The sequence below is a fragment of the Dermochelys coriacea genome, chromosome 1 (assembly GCF_009764565.3).
Source record: "Dermochelys coriacea isolate rDerCor1 chromosome 1, rDerCor1.pri.v4, whole genome shotgun sequence".
NCBI classification, from domain to species: Eukaryota; Metazoa; Chordata; order Testudines; family Dermochelyidae; genus Dermochelys; species Dermochelys coriacea.
Window position 1 is genome coordinate 21015613 of NC_050068.2, and position 15577 is coordinate 21031189.

At 59.1% G+C, this 15577-nt stretch overlaps 1 protein-coding gene across 3 annotated transcripts in view; it reads left to right on the plus strand.

Moving 5' to 3' along the window:
* Window positions 1-6973: 6973 nt before the first annotated feature.
* CCDC83 (coiled-coil domain containing 83) overlaps window positions 6974-15577 on the plus strand; it is a 51816-nt gene continuing 43212 nt past the window's right edge. For 2 of the 3 annotated variants that reach the window (XM_038387677.2, XM_038387682.2), the window contains exon 1: window positions 6974-7113. The gene's annotated coding sequence lies outside the window, so the exon portion shown is untranslated. Of the gene's footprint in view, window positions 7120-15577 lie in introns of all 3 variants that reach the window. The other variant, XM_038387680.2, reaches the window with a different exon arrangement.

Sequence of the window (15577 nt, forward strand, 5' to 3'; positions counted from 1 at the left end):
GGTGCCACAAGTACTCCTTTTCTTTTTTTTAAAAGGAGGCTATATAATGAATGCCAATCAACATGGGTTTATAGATAGATCCAGTCAAACTTCAGGGTAAATAGGACTAATCCCCTGAGATGGGATATTAGATGGATGGGATCTGAGTTACCCAGGAAAGAATTTTCTGTAATATCTGGCTGGTGAATCTTGCCCATATGCTCAGGGTTTAGCTGATTGCCATATTTGGGGTCAGGAAGGAATTTTCCTCCAGGGCAGATTGGAGAGGCTCTGGAGGTTTTTCGCCTTCCTCTGTAGCATGGGGCATGGTTGACTTGAGGGAGGCTTCTCTGCTCCTTGAAGTCTTTAAACCATGATTTGAGGACTTCAATAGCTCAGACATAGGTGAGGTTTTTCAAAGGAGTGGGTGGGTGGGATTCTGTGGCCTGCGCTGTGCAGGAGGTCGGACTAGATGATCAGAATGGTCCCTTCTGACCTTAGTATCTATGAATCTATGAAACTAACATATCTTTTTTTGATAAGATTGCCAGTTTGGTTGATAAAGGTAATATTGTTGATACTTAGACTTCTGTTAGTGTTTGATTTGGTACTGCATGACATTTTGATTAAGAAACTACAATGATATAAAATTCATGACATGGATTAAAAACTGGTTAAATAATAGGCTGCAAAATGTAATTGTAAACCCAAATCATAATCAAATGGGTGTGTCTCTAGTGGGATCTCGCAGGGATGTTCTTGGCCCTCGGCTATTTAACATTTTTATCAATGAGCTGGAAAAGAACATATACTCAATGATGAAATTTGCAGATGATACAATAAATGGGAGAGTGGTAAATAATGAAGAGGACAGGTCACTGATGCAGAATAATCTGGATCACTTGGTAAAATGGGCGCAAGCAAACAATACGTGTTCTAATATTGCCAAATGGAAAGTTGTACATCTAGGAACAAAGAATGTAGGCCATACTTACAAAATGGGGGACAGTATCCAGGGAGACAGCAACTCCAGAAAAGATTTGGGGGTTGTGTTGGATAATCAACTGAACATGAGTTCCCAGTGCGATGCTATTGCCAGAAGGATTAATGGGCTCTTTGGATGTGTAAACAAGGGAATATTAAGTAGGAGTAGAAACATTATAATTGTAAGCAGAGTCAGGATGAGCTCCACCCTGATATCTGGTGGTGAGTTGTGGAAAAGAATTTCAGGGGTTGATCTCATTTGTATAGGCACACCCACCCTGCCTAGCATGAGCCCATAGCTGCCGAAATGGTCACTTCGGCTGCTGTGGGATCCCCAATTTCTCTGTTATTGGGGCAGGAAGAATAAATTGTTATTATCCTGATTATGTGAATCAAGGACAGTGGAACTGTCCTTGGCCTTTTGTTATGATGGAGGGACTCGCCATCAACTAAGGAGCACTCACTAGGCAAGGGATATGGGTTTCAAAATACAGTGAATTGAAAGGCTAGGTATTGGTATTAATACCTGGTGGTATGGGCCCTTGGTGAAGGCCCTACATGCTAATTGCACCTCCTTCTTCCTCCACTGTGGAATGTCAGAGGTAAATTTTGATTCCATTAGGATCTAGTTATAGGTGCTGAGCTGAATTTACTTTGGGCCAATAGTGCTCTAGCACTGAGGCTCCCCTACTATAAGCTGAATTCACAAAAGAACTAAAATTACTAAGAGCTAAAATCACTGAGTGGTGTGTTAAGTAGTGGGGGAGCCTGAAGATATATTGTGGAGCAGTTTGTGGGACAGCTGGAGTAGCTCATGGGACAGCTGGCAGAACAGAGTGGCTGGTGGAGTGGAGCAGTTTGTGGGAAGGCTGAAGCAGCTCACAGAGGGGTGTCTGGCAGAGCTGAGCGATTTGTGGGATGGCTGGCAGAGCAAAGCGGAGCCCCATGGAGAGGTGGGGCAATCGGCTTTGGACCATGTAAGGTGCCCCTTAACCCTCACACCTCCACCCAGGTTGGGAGGTAAAACTCTGCAGATAAATTTTTGAACTCGGGGGCTGCACTGACCAGGGACAGAGACTTTTGGGACTTTGGGTGACTTTTGGGTTGCTGGACTCAAGAACCAAAGGGAAAGGACATGGCCCAATTTGCTTGGGATGGGTTTTTGCTCATGGCTTGTGTTATGAATCCTGTTGGTGGTGTTCCCCCAACATAATGTTTGTTTCTCTCTGTTATTATTGTTTCTCTCACATTGTTTCTCTCTGTTATTAAAAGGCTTTTGCTACACTCAACTCTGTGCTTGCGAGAGGAGAAGTATTGCCTCTTACAGGCGCCCAGCGGGGGTGGTATATATTTGTCCCAGGTCACTGGGTGGGGGCTCGAGGCGGTTTTGCATTGTGTTATTGGAATGGAACCCCTAGATACTGAACCCGGCCCTTGTTGCTGCCAACTCTGACGGGCAGAAGGATTACATATTACCTCTGTATTTGGCACTGGTATGAACACTGCTGGAATATTGTGTCCAGTTCTGGTGCCCACAGTTCAAGAAGGATGTTGATAAAATGGTGAGGGCTCAGAGAAGAGTCACAAGAATGACTAAAGAATTGAAAAATATGCCTTGTAGTGATAGACTCAAGGAGTTCAATCTAATTATCTTAATGAAGATAAGGTTAAGGGGTGACTTGATTACAGTCTATACGTATCTACATGGGGAACAAATATTTAATAATGGGCTCTTCAGTCTAGAAGAGAATGGTTAATTCCAATGGCTGGAAGTTGAAGCTAAACAAATTCAAACTGGAAATAAGGGTAAGTTTATAACAGTGAGGATAATTAACCGTTGGAACAACTTATCAAGAGTTGTGGTGAGAAAAGGTGGGTGAGATAATATCTTTTATTGGACTAACTTCTGGTGGTGAGGGAGACGAGCTTTCAAGCCACACAGAGCTCTTCTTCATGTCTGGTAAAAGAAGTTCCAGTGTCACAGCAAAATGCAAGATGGAACAGATTGTTTAGCATAAGTAATTAGCACATATTGTAAGGGAACATTCAAGGTAGAGTGACCTGTTAACACCTCTACAGTCATAGGACAAAAAGAGGGGCTTACAGATTTTTGTAATAAACAATAAATCCAGTGTTTCTGTTTAGCCTAGCACAGTAATTAATTTAAGTTTCCCAGCTCACCTTTTGAAAGTGGTGTGCAGGTTTCATTTGAGGATGAGGACTGAAAGGTCAGATATAGAGTGATTGCTTTCAGGGGTGCTGGAACAATTTTTATAGTGGGGGTGCTGACAGCCATTGAACCACACTGTAAACCCTTTATATAATGGAAATCCCTTCAAGCCAGGAGGTGCGGCAGCACTCCCAGTTCCAGCACCTATGACTTTGTGAAAAGTGTTCACAATGATAGGGGTGAAAAGAAAAGGAGTACTTGTGGCACCTTAGAGACTAACAAATTTATTAGAGCATAAGCTTTCGTGAGCTACAGCTCACTTCATCGGATGCATCCGATGAAGTGAGCTGTAGCTCACGAAAGCTTATGCTCTAATAAATTTGTTAGTCTCTAAGGTGCCACAAGTACTCCTTTTCTTTTTGCGAATACAGACTAACACGGCTGCTACTCTGAAACCAATGATAGGGGTGTTTTTGTCTTTTGTCATTTTCCTGTGTGACAGGTTTCAGTGTGGTAGCCGTGTGAGTCTGTATCAGCAAAAATAACGTGGAGTCCTTGTGGCACCTTAGAGACTAAGTTCATTCAATAGCATAGTGATGGTCTGGTTTCACCCACATAATTGTTATTGGGGCATTTAGTGCACTAGATGGGATACACCACATGTTCACATGTTGTGATAGGCATATGTAGGATCAATGGATCTTAAAAGGTGTGTTGTAGGGGGTGTTGATCTTTGTAGCAGTGGAGAGATGTCTGCAAGTTTTGCATCTCTTGTTCTGGTAGGGTCTGATGCTGCTTTGAGTTTGTGTGTCCCAGTCAGTGAGAAGCTTGCTTCTGATGATGAGGTTGGGGGGTTGTTTGAAGGTCAAAAGTGGGGATTCAGGAAAGATTTATTTCAGAATGGGGTTCCCATTGAGTATGGGTTGTAGTTGTTTGATACCCTGTTTCGGTCCCAATGTGAGTTGGTAGATTACAACTAGAGGTGTGTGGTTGAAGGAGGTTTTATTTATGTATTGAAGCAGGTTCTATTGGGTTATTTTGGTGGCCCATTCCATTATGTGATCTATTTCTCTGGTAGAGTGTCTTTGTTTGGTGAAGGTGGTTTTGAATGTGTTAAGTTGTATATCCTGGACTTTCTCCTTAGAGCATATTCTGTGGTATCTGAGCGCCTGGCTGTCGATAACAGATTTCTTGATGTGTTTGGGATGGTTACTGGATCTGTGAAGGTAGGTGTAGTGATCCATGTGTTTCTTGTATATGGCTGTCTGTAAGGTTTTACTGTTGAAGCTGACTGTGGTGTCTAGGAAGTTCAGGCTCGTGTGGGAGTGTTGCAGAGAGAGTTTAATGAATGGGTGGTGATTATTGAAGTTGTGGTGGAACTCTATGAGGGAGTTTAATCTGTCTGTCCAGAGAATGAAAAAATCATTGATGTATCTCAGGTATATGATTGGTTTTTTGGTGCATTTGTTCAGAAATTCTTCTTCAAGGTGGCCCATAAAGAGGTTGGCATATTGGGGAGCCATCCTAGTATCCATGGCTGTTCCCATGGTTTGGACAAAGTGTTTGTTGTTGAATGTAAATTGTTATGGGTGAGGATGAAATGGACGAGTTTGGCAACGTGTTTAGGGTGGATATTTGAGGCAGGCAGCTATGTCGTCATTATGAGGGCTGTTGGTGTCTAGGGAAGTGACATCCATGGTGGCGAGGATGGTGTTCTGAGGGAAGTTGTTAATATCGTGGATTTGTGGAGGAAGTCATTTGTGTCCTGGAGGAAGCTGGCCCTTTGTGTGGTGAGTGGTTTGAGAATGGTTTCTATGAGTCCCCATAGTCCTTCCGTAAGAGTGCTGTGGCCAGATATGATGGGTCTGCCTGGGTTCCCTTGTTTGTATATCTTGGGAAGCATGTCCCTGTGTGATGGGCTCGTGAGGAATGAGTTTGTAGACAAAAACACCCCGTCACCTGTGTGTGTAAACACTTTTCACAAAACGATCACTCTATATCTGATCTTTCAGCCCTCATCCTTAGGGCCTGGTCTATACTACAGAGGTAGGTTGATGCAAGGCAATTTATGTTGACCTAACTGTGTAAATGTCTACAATAAAATTTCGCACATGCCAACATAACTGCCCCCTTACACTGACTTAATAACTCCATCTCCACGTGAGGCATAGATAGATGAATGTCGATGTAGTTAGGTCAACGCAGTGTCAGTGTAGACACCGCATACCTCACACCAATGTTACAGGCTTTGAGAAGCTGTCCCACAATGCCCCACACTGACAATACAATTGGTGCAAATGCTCCTGGTGAGGACATGCACTGCTGACACAAGAAGCATAGAGTGGACATGTAAAAGCGATTTAATTACTGGGGCGTCTATATGCCAATGTAATTTAGGTTGACATAATTTTGTAGTGTAGACATGCCCAAAGGAAACCTACACAACACTTTCCAAAGGTGAGCCTGGAAGCCTAAATTAATTACTCTGCTAGATACCAAACAAAATGCACTGAACAGAGACACTGAATTTATGGCTTATTACTACAATCTATAACCTACTATCTCCTCTTTCTGTTCTATGACTGCAGAAATATTAACGGGCCACTCTGTATCTTGAATGGTCCCTTAAAATATGTGCCAATGACTTAGGCTAAACAATCTGTTCCACCTGGCATCTTACTGTAATGCTGGGAGTTCTTTTCCCAGAACTGAAGAAGAGCTGTTTTGGCTCAAAAGCTTGTCTCCCTCACCAACAGAAGTCCAAAAAAAGATATTACCTCGTCCACCTTGTCTCTCTAATATCCTGAGACCAACACAGCTACAAATATGCTGCATACAAGGATTATGATGTGGTGGATTTTCTATCATGACTGGATGTTTTTGTCATAGATTTGCTCTAGTTCAAACAGAAATTAATTCAGGGCAGCCCTATGGCCTGTCTTATACAGGAGGGCAGACTAGATGATCACAAAACCCTCCTGACTTTGTAATCTGTTAATTTGTTAGCGTGACTCCACAGAGAGTTTGTAAAGCACTTTGGGATCATTTGGACTGAAAAGTGCTACCAGCATCTATCATCTATGTAGGTATAAAAGTAGAATTATCTCTTGCTGAAACCAGGCCTTTACTTGTCTAAATATTTGTCATTCGACTTTACTATTTGTTCATTTTGTGTTTCATCTCGTATGTATTATATTATTAGTAATGTTGGTTACAGTAGTGGCTAAGGGCCAGCTGAGAACAGGCCGCCATTGTGCTAAAGAGTGTACAAACACAGAGTAGAAGCTCTTTGGGGCAGGGACTGTCTTTTTTGTTCTGTGTTTGTCCCGCAGTAAAGACAGTGGGAACCTGCTTTGTGCCCAGGGGCGACTAGGGACGGCGACAATACAAATAACAGTAACTTCCAAGGCAGCAATACTGGCACAAGAGTTGGGTCAGGTCTTCCCTCACCCTCACCAATTCCTCATGAGAATCTGTGAATTTCCACCGAGGGGGACAGTTCTTACCTCCTGAGAGGCCTCGGTGGCCCTTTCGGTTGCTGACCTTCAGCAAATCACAGAAGAGTCTGAAAGACATTTTGGCAGGTGCTTGCGCTTGGCCCCGACCCTGCTGCCTCCGGGGTGGCACCGGGGGGGGAGCAGGCAGGGAGGTAGGGATTGGGGGAGATGCATGCTCCCTGCACAGCCAGGCAGATAGCTCTGCAGGGCGGAGGGGCGGGCTCCTGCAGAGCTCCCCCGAGCCGGACGACTCGAAGTGGGGGGGGGGGATGGTCCCCCCCCCGGGTTCCGCGGAAGGTTGCGGCTCCCGCACGGGCCCACCAGGGGGCGCTGCCGGAACGCTCACAAACCAGCGGCGCCGCCGCAAGGGGCGGGCAGCGGGAGGGGGCCCGGGTTGCCTCAGCGACGGGGGAAGTTTGGGAAGAGGAGCCCGAGCGAGGCCGGCCGCGGAGCGCGGGAAGCGGGGGCGCCCCAGCCGCCCAGGTCCGGGTAGCTGCCCCGCCGTCCGCCTGGGCCGCGGCAGCTTGGGCGGGGGGCGAAGGGGTCCCGTGGGGCCGGGCGGGGGAGGGAGTTGGAGGGTCAGGGGAGAGCCAGGGTGGCAGCGGCCGCCAGGGTGCGGGGGGGGTGAGAGCAGTGATGGGGGGGTGGGGGGGGTGTTGGTGACAGTGGTCGGGGTGCGGGGGGGTGAGAGCAGTGATGGCGGGGGTGCGGGGGGGGTGTTGGTGACAGTGGTCGGGGTGCGGGGGGGTGACAGCAGTGATGGGGGGGTGCGGGTGGGTGTTGGTGACACTGGCGGGGGTGCGGGGGGGTGAGAGCAGTGATGGGGGGGTGCAGGTGGGTGTTGGTGACAGTGGTCGGGGTGCGGGGGGGGGTGAGAGCAGTGATGGCGGGGGTGCAGGTGGGTGTTGGTGACAGTGGTCGGGGTGCGGGGGGGTGAGAGCAGTGATGGGGGGGTGCGGGTGGGTGTTGGTGACACTGGCGGGGGTGCGGGGGGGTGAGAGCAGTGATGGCGGGGGTGCGGGTGGGTGTTGGTGACAGTGGTCGGGGTGCGGGGGGGTGACAGCAGTGATGGCGGGGGTGCGGGTGGGTGTTGGTGACACTGGCGGGGTGCGGGGGGGTGAGAGCAGTGATGGCGGGGGTGCGGGTGGGTGTTGGTGACAGTGGTCGGGGTGCGGGGGGGGTGAGAGCAGTGATGGCGGGGGTGCAGGTGGGTGTTGGTGACAGTGGTCGGGGTGCGGGGGGGTGAGAGCAGTGATGGCGGGGTGCGGGTGGGTGTTGGTGACACTGGCGGGGGTGCGGGGGGGTGAGAGCAGTGATGGCGGGGGTGCGGGGGGGTGTTGGTGACAGTGGTCGGGGTGCGGGGGGGTGACAGCAGTGATGGGGGGGGTGCGGGTGGGTGTTGGTGACACTGGCGGGGGTGCGGGGGGGTGAGAGCAGTGATGGGGGGGTGCAGGTGGGTGTTGGTGACAGTGGTCGGGGTGCGGGGGGGTGAGAGCAGTGATGGCGGGGGTGCAGGTGGGTGTTGGTGACAGTGGTCGGGGTGCGGGGGGGTGAGAGCAGTGATGGCGGGGGTGCGGGTGGGTGTTGGTGACACTGGCGGGGGTGCGGGGGGGTGAGAGCAGTGATGGCGGGGGTGCGGGGGGGGTGTTGGTGACAGTGGTCGGGGTGCGGGGGGGTGACAGCAGTGATGGGGGGGTGCGGGTGGGTGTTGGTGACACTGGCGGGGGTGCGGGGGGGTGAGAGCAGTGATGGGGGGGTGCAGGTGGGTGTTGGTGACAGTGGTCGGGGTGCGGGGGGGGTGAGAGCAGTGATGGCGGGGGTGCAGGTGGGTGTTGGTGACAGTGGTCGGGGTGCGGGGGGGTGAGAGCAGTGATGGCGGGGGTGCAGGTGGGTGTTGGTGACAGTGGTCGGGGTGCGGGGGGGTGAGAGCAGTGATGGCGGGGGTGCGGGTGGGTGTTGGTGACACTGGCGGGGGTGCGGGGGGGTGAGAGCAGTGATGGCGGGGGTGCGGGGGGGTGTTGGTGACAGTGGTCGGGGTGCGGGGGGGTGACAGCAGTGATGGGGGGGTGCGGGTGGGTGTTGGTGACACTGGCGGGGGTGCGGGGGGGTGAGAGCAGTGATGGCGGGGGTGCGGGGGGGTGTTGGTGACAGTGGTCGGGGTGCGGGGGGGTGACAGCAGTGATGGGGGGGTGCGGGTGGGTGTTGGTGACACTGGCGGGGGTGCGGGGGGGTGAGAGCAGTGATGGGGGGGTGCAGGTGGGTGTTGGTGACAGTGGTCGGGGTGCGGGGGGGTGAGAGCAGTGATGGCGGGGGTGCAGGTGGGTGTTGGTGACAGTGGTCGGGGTGCGGGGGGGGTGAGAGCAGTGATGGCGGGGGTGCGGGTGGGTGTTGGTGACACTGGCGGGGGTGCGGGGGGGTGAGAGCAGTGATGGCGGGGGTGCGGGGGGGTGTTGGTGACAGTGGTCGGGGTGCGGGGGGGGGTGAGAGCAGTGATGGCGGGGGTGCAGGTGGGTGTTGGTGACAGTGGTCGGGGTGCGGGGGGGTGAGAGCAGTGATGGCGGGGGTGCAGGTGGGTGTTGGTGACAGTGGTCGGGGTGCGGGGGGGTGACAGCAGTGATGGCGGGGGTGCGGGTGGGTGTTGGTGACACTGGCGGGGGTGCGGGGGGGTGAGAGCAGTGATGGCGGGGGTGCGGGTGGGTGTTGGTGACAGTGGTCGGGGTGCGGGGGGGGTGAGAGCAGTGATGGCGGGGGTGCAGGTGGGTGTTGGTGACAGTGGTCGGGGTGCGGGGGGGTGAGAGCAGTGATGGCGGGGGTGCAGGTGGGTGTTGGTGACAGTGGTCGGGGTGCGGGGGGGTGAGAGCAGTGATGGCGGGGGTGCGGGGGGGTGTTGGTGACAGTGGTCGGGGTGCGGGGGGGTGACAGCAGTGATGGGGGGGTGCGGGTGGGTGTTGGTGACACTGGCGGGGGTGCGGGGGGGTGAGAGCAGTGATGGCGGGGGTGCGGGTGGGTGTTGGTGACAGTGGTCGGGGTGCGGGGGGGTGACAGCAGTGATGGCGGGGGTGCGGGTGGGTGTTGGTGACACTGGCGGGGGTGCGGGGGGTGAGAGCAGTGATGGCGGGGGTGCGGGTGGGTGTTGGTGACAGTGGTCGGGGTGCGGGGGGGGTGAGAGCAGTGATGGCGGGGGTGCAGGTGGGTGTTGGTGACAGTGGTCGGGGTGCGGGGGGGTGAGAGCAGTGATGGCGGGGGTGCAGGTGGGTGTTGGTGACAGTGGTCGGGGTGCGGGGGGGTGAGAGCAGTGATGGCGGGGGTGCGGGTGGGTGTTGGTGACACTGGCGGGGGTGCGGGGGGGGTGAGAGCAGTGATGGCGGGGGTGCGGGGGGTGTTGGTGACAGTGGTCGGGGTGCGGGGGGGTGACAGCAGTGATGGGGGGGTGCGGGTGGGTGTTGGTGACACTGGCGGGGGTGCGGGGGGGTGAGAGCAGTGATGGGGGGGTGCAGGTGGGTGTTGGTGACAGTGGTCGGGGTGCGGGGGGGGTGAGAGCAGTGATGGCGGGGGTGCAGGTGGGTGTTGGTGACAGTGGTCGGGGTGCGGGGGGGTGAGAGCAGTGATGGCGGGGGTGCAGGTGGGTGTTGGTGACAGTGGTCGGGGTGCGGGGGGGGTGAGAGCAGTGATGGCGGGGGTGCGGGTGGGTGTTGGTGACACTGGCGGGGGGTGCGGGGGGGTGAGAGCAGTGATGGCGGGGGTGCGGGGGGGTGTTGGTGACAGTGGTCGGGGTGCGGGGGGGGTGACAGCAGTGATGGGGGGGTGCGGGTGGGTGTTGGTGACACTGGCGGGGGTGCGGGGGGGTGAGAGCAGTGATGGCGGGGGTGCGGGGGGGTGTTGGTGACAGTGGTCGGGGTGCGGGGGGTGACAGCAGTGATGGGGGGGTGCGGGTGGGTGTTGGTGACACTGGCGGGGGTGCGGGGGGGTGAGAGCAGTGATGGGGGGGGTGCAGGTGGGTGTTGGTGACAGTGGTCGGGGTGCGGGGGGGTGAGAGCAGTGATGGCGGGGGTGCAGGTGGGTGTTGGTGACAGTGGTCGGGGTGCGGGGGGGGTGAGAGCAGTGATGGCGGGGGTGCGGGGTGGGTGTTGGTGACACTGGCGGGGGTGCGGGGGGGTGAGAGCAGTGATGGCGGGGGTGCGGGGGGGTGTTGGTGACAGTGGTCGGGGTGCGGGGGGGGTGAGAGCAGTGATGGCGGGGGTGCAGGTGGGTGTTGGTGACAGTGGTCGGGGTGCGGGGGGGGTGAGAGCAGTGATGGCGGGGGGTGCAGGTGGGTGTTGGTGACAGTGGTCGGGGTGCGGGGGGGTGACAGCAGTGATGGCGGGGGTGCGGGTGGGTGTTGGTGACACTGGCGGGGGTGCGGGGGGGTGAGAGCAGTGATGGCGGGGGTGCGGGTGGGTGTTGGTGACAGTGGTCGGGGTGCGGGGGGGGTGAGAGCAGTGATGGCGGGGGTGCAGGTGGGTGTTGGTGACAGTGGTCGGGGTGCGGGGGGGTGAGAGCAGTGATGGCGGGGGTGCAGGTGGGTGTTGGTGACAGTGGTCGGGGTGCGGGGGGGTGAGAGCAGTGATGGCGGGGGTGCGGGTGGGTGTTGGTGACACTGGCGGGGGTGCGGGGGGTGAGAGCAGTGATGGCGGGGGTGCGGGGGGGTGTTGGTGACAGTGGTCGGGGTGCGGGGGGGTGACAGCAGTGATGGGGGGGTGCGGGTGGGTGTTGGTGACACTGGCGGGGGTGCGGGGGGGTGAGAGCAGTGATGGGGGGGTGCAGGTGGGTGTTGGTGACACTGGCGGGGGTGCGGGGGGGTGAGAGCAGTGATGGGGGGGTGCAGGTGGGTGTTGGTGACAGTGGTCGGGGTGCGGGGGGGTGAGAGCAGTGATGGCGGGGTGCAGGTGGTGTTGGTGACAGTGGTCGGGGTGCGGGGGGGTGAGAGCAGTGATGGCGGGGGTGCGGGTGGGTGTTGGTGACACTGGCGGGGGTGCGGGGGGGTGAGAGCAGTGATGGCGGGGTGCGGGGGGGTGTTGGTGACAGTGGTCGGGGTGCGGGGGGTGACAGCAGTGATGGGGGGGTGCGGGTGGGTGTTGGTGACACTGGCGGGGGTGCGGGGGGGTGAGAGCAGTGATGGCGGGGTGCGGGGGGTGTTGGTGACAGTGGTCGGGGTGCGGGGGGTGCAGCAGTGATGGGGGGGGTGCGGGTGGGTGTTGGTGACACTGGCGGGGTGCGGGGGTGAGAGCAGTGATGGGGGGGTGCAGGTGGGTGTTGGTGACAGTGGTCGGTGCGGGGGGGTGAGAGCAGTGATGGCGGGGTGCAGGTGGTGTGGTGACAGTGGTCGGGGTGCGGGGGGGTGAGAGCATGATGGCGGGGTGCGGGTGGGTGTTGGTGACACTGGCGGGGGTGCGGGGGGGTGAGAGCAGTGATGGCGGGGGTGCGGGGGGGTGTTGGTGACAGTGGTCGGGGTGCGGGGGGGGTGAGAGAGCAGTGATGGCGGGGGTGCAGGTGGGTGTTGGTGACAGTGGTCGGGGTGCGGGGGGAGTGAGAGCAGTGATGGCGGGGGTGCAGGTGGGTGTTGGTGACAGTGGTCGGGGTGCGGGGGGGGTGACAGCAGTGATGGCGGGGGGTGCGGGTGGGTGTTGGTGACACTGGCGGGGGTGCGGGGGGGGTGAGAGCAGTGATGGCGGGGGTGCGGGTGGGTGTTGGTGACAGTGGTCGGGGTGCGGGGGGGGTGAGAGCAGTGATGGCGGGGGTGCAGGTGGGTGTTGGTGACAGTGGTCGGGGTGCGGGGGGTGAGAGCAGTGATGGCGGGGGTGCAGGTGGGTGTTGGTGACAGTGGTCGGGGTGCGGGGGGGGTGAGAGCAGTGATGGCGGGGGTGCGGGTGGGTGTTGGTGACACTGGCGGGGGTGCGGGGGGGTGAGAGCAGTGATGGCGGGGGTGCAGGGGGGTGTTGGTGACAGTGGTCGGGGTGCGGGGGGGTGACAGCAGTGATGGGGGGGTGCGGGGGGGTGTTGGTGACACGTGTCGGGGGTGCGGGGGGTGCGAGCAGTGATGGGGGGGTGCAGGTGGGTGTTGGTGACAGTGGTCGGGGTGCGGGGGGGGTGAGAGCAGTGATGGCGGGGGTGCAGGTGGGTGTTGGTGACAGTGGTCGGGGTGCGGGGGGGTGAGAGCAGTGATGGCGGGGGTGCAGGTGGGTGTTGGTGACAGTGGTCGGGGTGCGGGGGGGTGAGAGCAGTGATGGCGGGGGTGCGGGTGGGTGTTGGTGACACTGGCGGGGGTGCGGGGGGGTGAGAGCAGTGATGGCGGGGTGCGGGGGGGGTGTTGGTGACAGTGGTCGGGGTGCGGGGGGGTGACAGCAGTGATGGGGGGTGCGGGTGGGTGTTGGTGACACTGGCGGGGGTGCGGGGGGGTGAGAGCAGTGATGGCGGGGGTGCGGGGGGGTGTTGGTGACAGTGGTCGGGGTGCGGGGGGGTGACAGCAGTGATGGGGGGGTGCAGGTGGGTGTTGGTGACACTGGCGGGGTTGCGGGGGGTGAGAGCAGTGATGGGGGGGTGCAGTTGGGTGTTGGTGACAGTGGTCGGGGTGCGGGGGGGGTGAGAGCAGTGATGGCGGGGGTGCGGGTGGGTGTTGGTGACAGTGGTCGGGGGTGCAGGTGGGTGTTGGTGACAGTGGTCGGGGTGCGGGGGGGTGAGAGCAGTGATGGCGGGGGTGCGGGTGGGTGTTGGTGACAGGGGCGGGGGGGGGGGGGGGGTGAGAGCAGTGAGGGGGGGGTGCGGGGGGTGTTGGTGACAGTGGTCGGGGTGCGGGTGGGGTGAGAGCAGTGATGGCGGGGGTGCAGGTGGGTGTTGGTGACAGTGGTCGGGTTGCGGGGGGTGAGAGCAGTGATGGCGGGGGTGCAGGTGGGTGTTGGTGACAGTGGTCGGGTGCGGGGGGGGTAGACGTGTGGCGGGGTGAGGTGTTGGTGACATTGGCGGGGTGCGGGGGGGTGACAGCATGATGGCGGGGGTGGCGGTGGGGTGGTGACAACTGGCGGGGGTGCGGGGGGGTGAGAGCAGTGATGGGCGGGGTGCGGGTGGGTGTGGTGACAGTGGTCGGGGTGGGGGGGGTGAGAGCAGTGATGGCGGGGGTTGCAGTGGGTGGTTGGTGACGTGGTCGGGGTGCGGGGGGGTGAGAGCATGATGGCGGGGGTGCAGGTGGGTGTTGTGACAGTGGTCGGGTGCGGTGGGGGAGAGCAGTGATGGCGGGGGTGCGGGTGGGTGTTGGTGACAACGGCGGGGGTGCGGGGGGGTGACAGCAGTGATGGCGGGGGGGGTGCGGGTGGGTGTTGGTGACACTGGTCGGGGGGGGGGGGGGTGAGAGCAGTGATGGCGGGGGTGCGGGGGGGGTGAGAGCAGTGATGGCGGGGGTGCAGGTGGGTGTTGGTGACAGTGGTCGGGGTGCGGGGGGGTGAGAGCAGTGATGGCGGGGGTGCAGGTGGGTGTTGGTGACAGTGGTCGGGGTGCGGGGGGGGTGAGAGCAGTGATGGCGGGGGTGCAGGTGGGTGTTGGTGACAGTGGTCGGGGTGCGGGGGGGTGACAGCAGTGATGGCGGGGGTGCGGGTGGGTGTTGGTGACACTGGCGGGGGTGCGGGGGGGTGAGAGCAGTGATGGCGGGGGTGCGGGTGGGTGTTGGTGACAGTGGTCGGGGTGCGGGGGGGGTGAGAGCAGTGATGGCGGGGGTGCAGGTGGGTGTTGGTGACAGTGGTCGGGGTGCGGGGGGGTGAGAGCAGTGATGGCGGGGGTGCAGGTGGGTGTTGGTGACAGTGGTCGGGGTGCGGGGGGGTGAGAGCAGTGATGGCGGGGGTGCGGGTGGGTGTTGGTGACACTGGCGGGGGTGCGGGGGGGTGAGAGCAGTGATGGCGGGGGTGCGGGGGGGTGTTGGTGACAGTGGTCGGGGTGCGGGGGGGTGACAGCAGTGATGGGGGGGTGCGGGTGGGTGTTGGTGACACTGGCGGGGGTGCGGGGGGGTGAGAGCAGTGATGGGGGGGTGCAGGTGGGTGTTGGTGACTGTGGTGGGGGTGCGGGGGGGGTGAGAGCAGTGATGGCGGGGGTGCAGGTGGGTGTTGGTGACAGTGGTCGGGGTGCGGGGGGGTGAGAGCAGTGATGGCGGGGGTGCAGGTGGGTGTTGGTGACAGTGGTCGGGGTGCGGGGGGGTGAGAGCAGTGATGGCGGGGGTGCGGGTGGGTGTTGGTGACACTGGCGGGGGTGCGGGGGGGTGAGAGCAGTGATGGCGGGGGTGCGGGGGGGTGTTGGTGACAGTGGTCGGGGTGCGGGGGGGTGACAGCAGTGATGGGGGGGTGCGGGTGGGTGTTGGTGACACTGGCGGGGGTGCGGGGGGGTGAGAGCAGTGATGGGGGGGTGCAGGTGGGTGTTGGTGACAGTGGTCGGGGTGCGGGGGGGTGAGAGCAGTGATGGCGGGGGTGCAGGTGGGTGTTGGTGACAGTGGTCGGGGTGCGGGGGGGTGAGAGCAGTGATGGCGGGGGTGCGGGTGGGTGTTGGTGACACTGGCGGGGGTGCGGGGGGGTGAGAGCAGTGATGGCGGGGGTGCGGGGGGGTGTTGGTGACAGTGGTCGGGGTGCGGGGGGGTGACAGCAGTGATGGGGGGGTGCGGGTGGGTGTTGGTGACACTGGCGGGGGTGCGGGGGGGTGAGAGCAGTGATGGGGGGGTGCAGGTGGGTGTTGGTGACAGTGGTCGGGGTGCGGGGGGGTGAGAGCAGTGATGGCGGGGGTGCGGGTGGGTGTTGGTGACACTGTCGGGGGTGCGGGGGGGTGAGAGCAGTGATGGCGGGGGTGCGGGGGGGTGTTGGTGACACTGTCGGGGGTGCGGGGGGGTGAGAGCAGTGATGGCGGGGGTGCAGGTGGGTGTTGGTGACAGTGGTCGGGG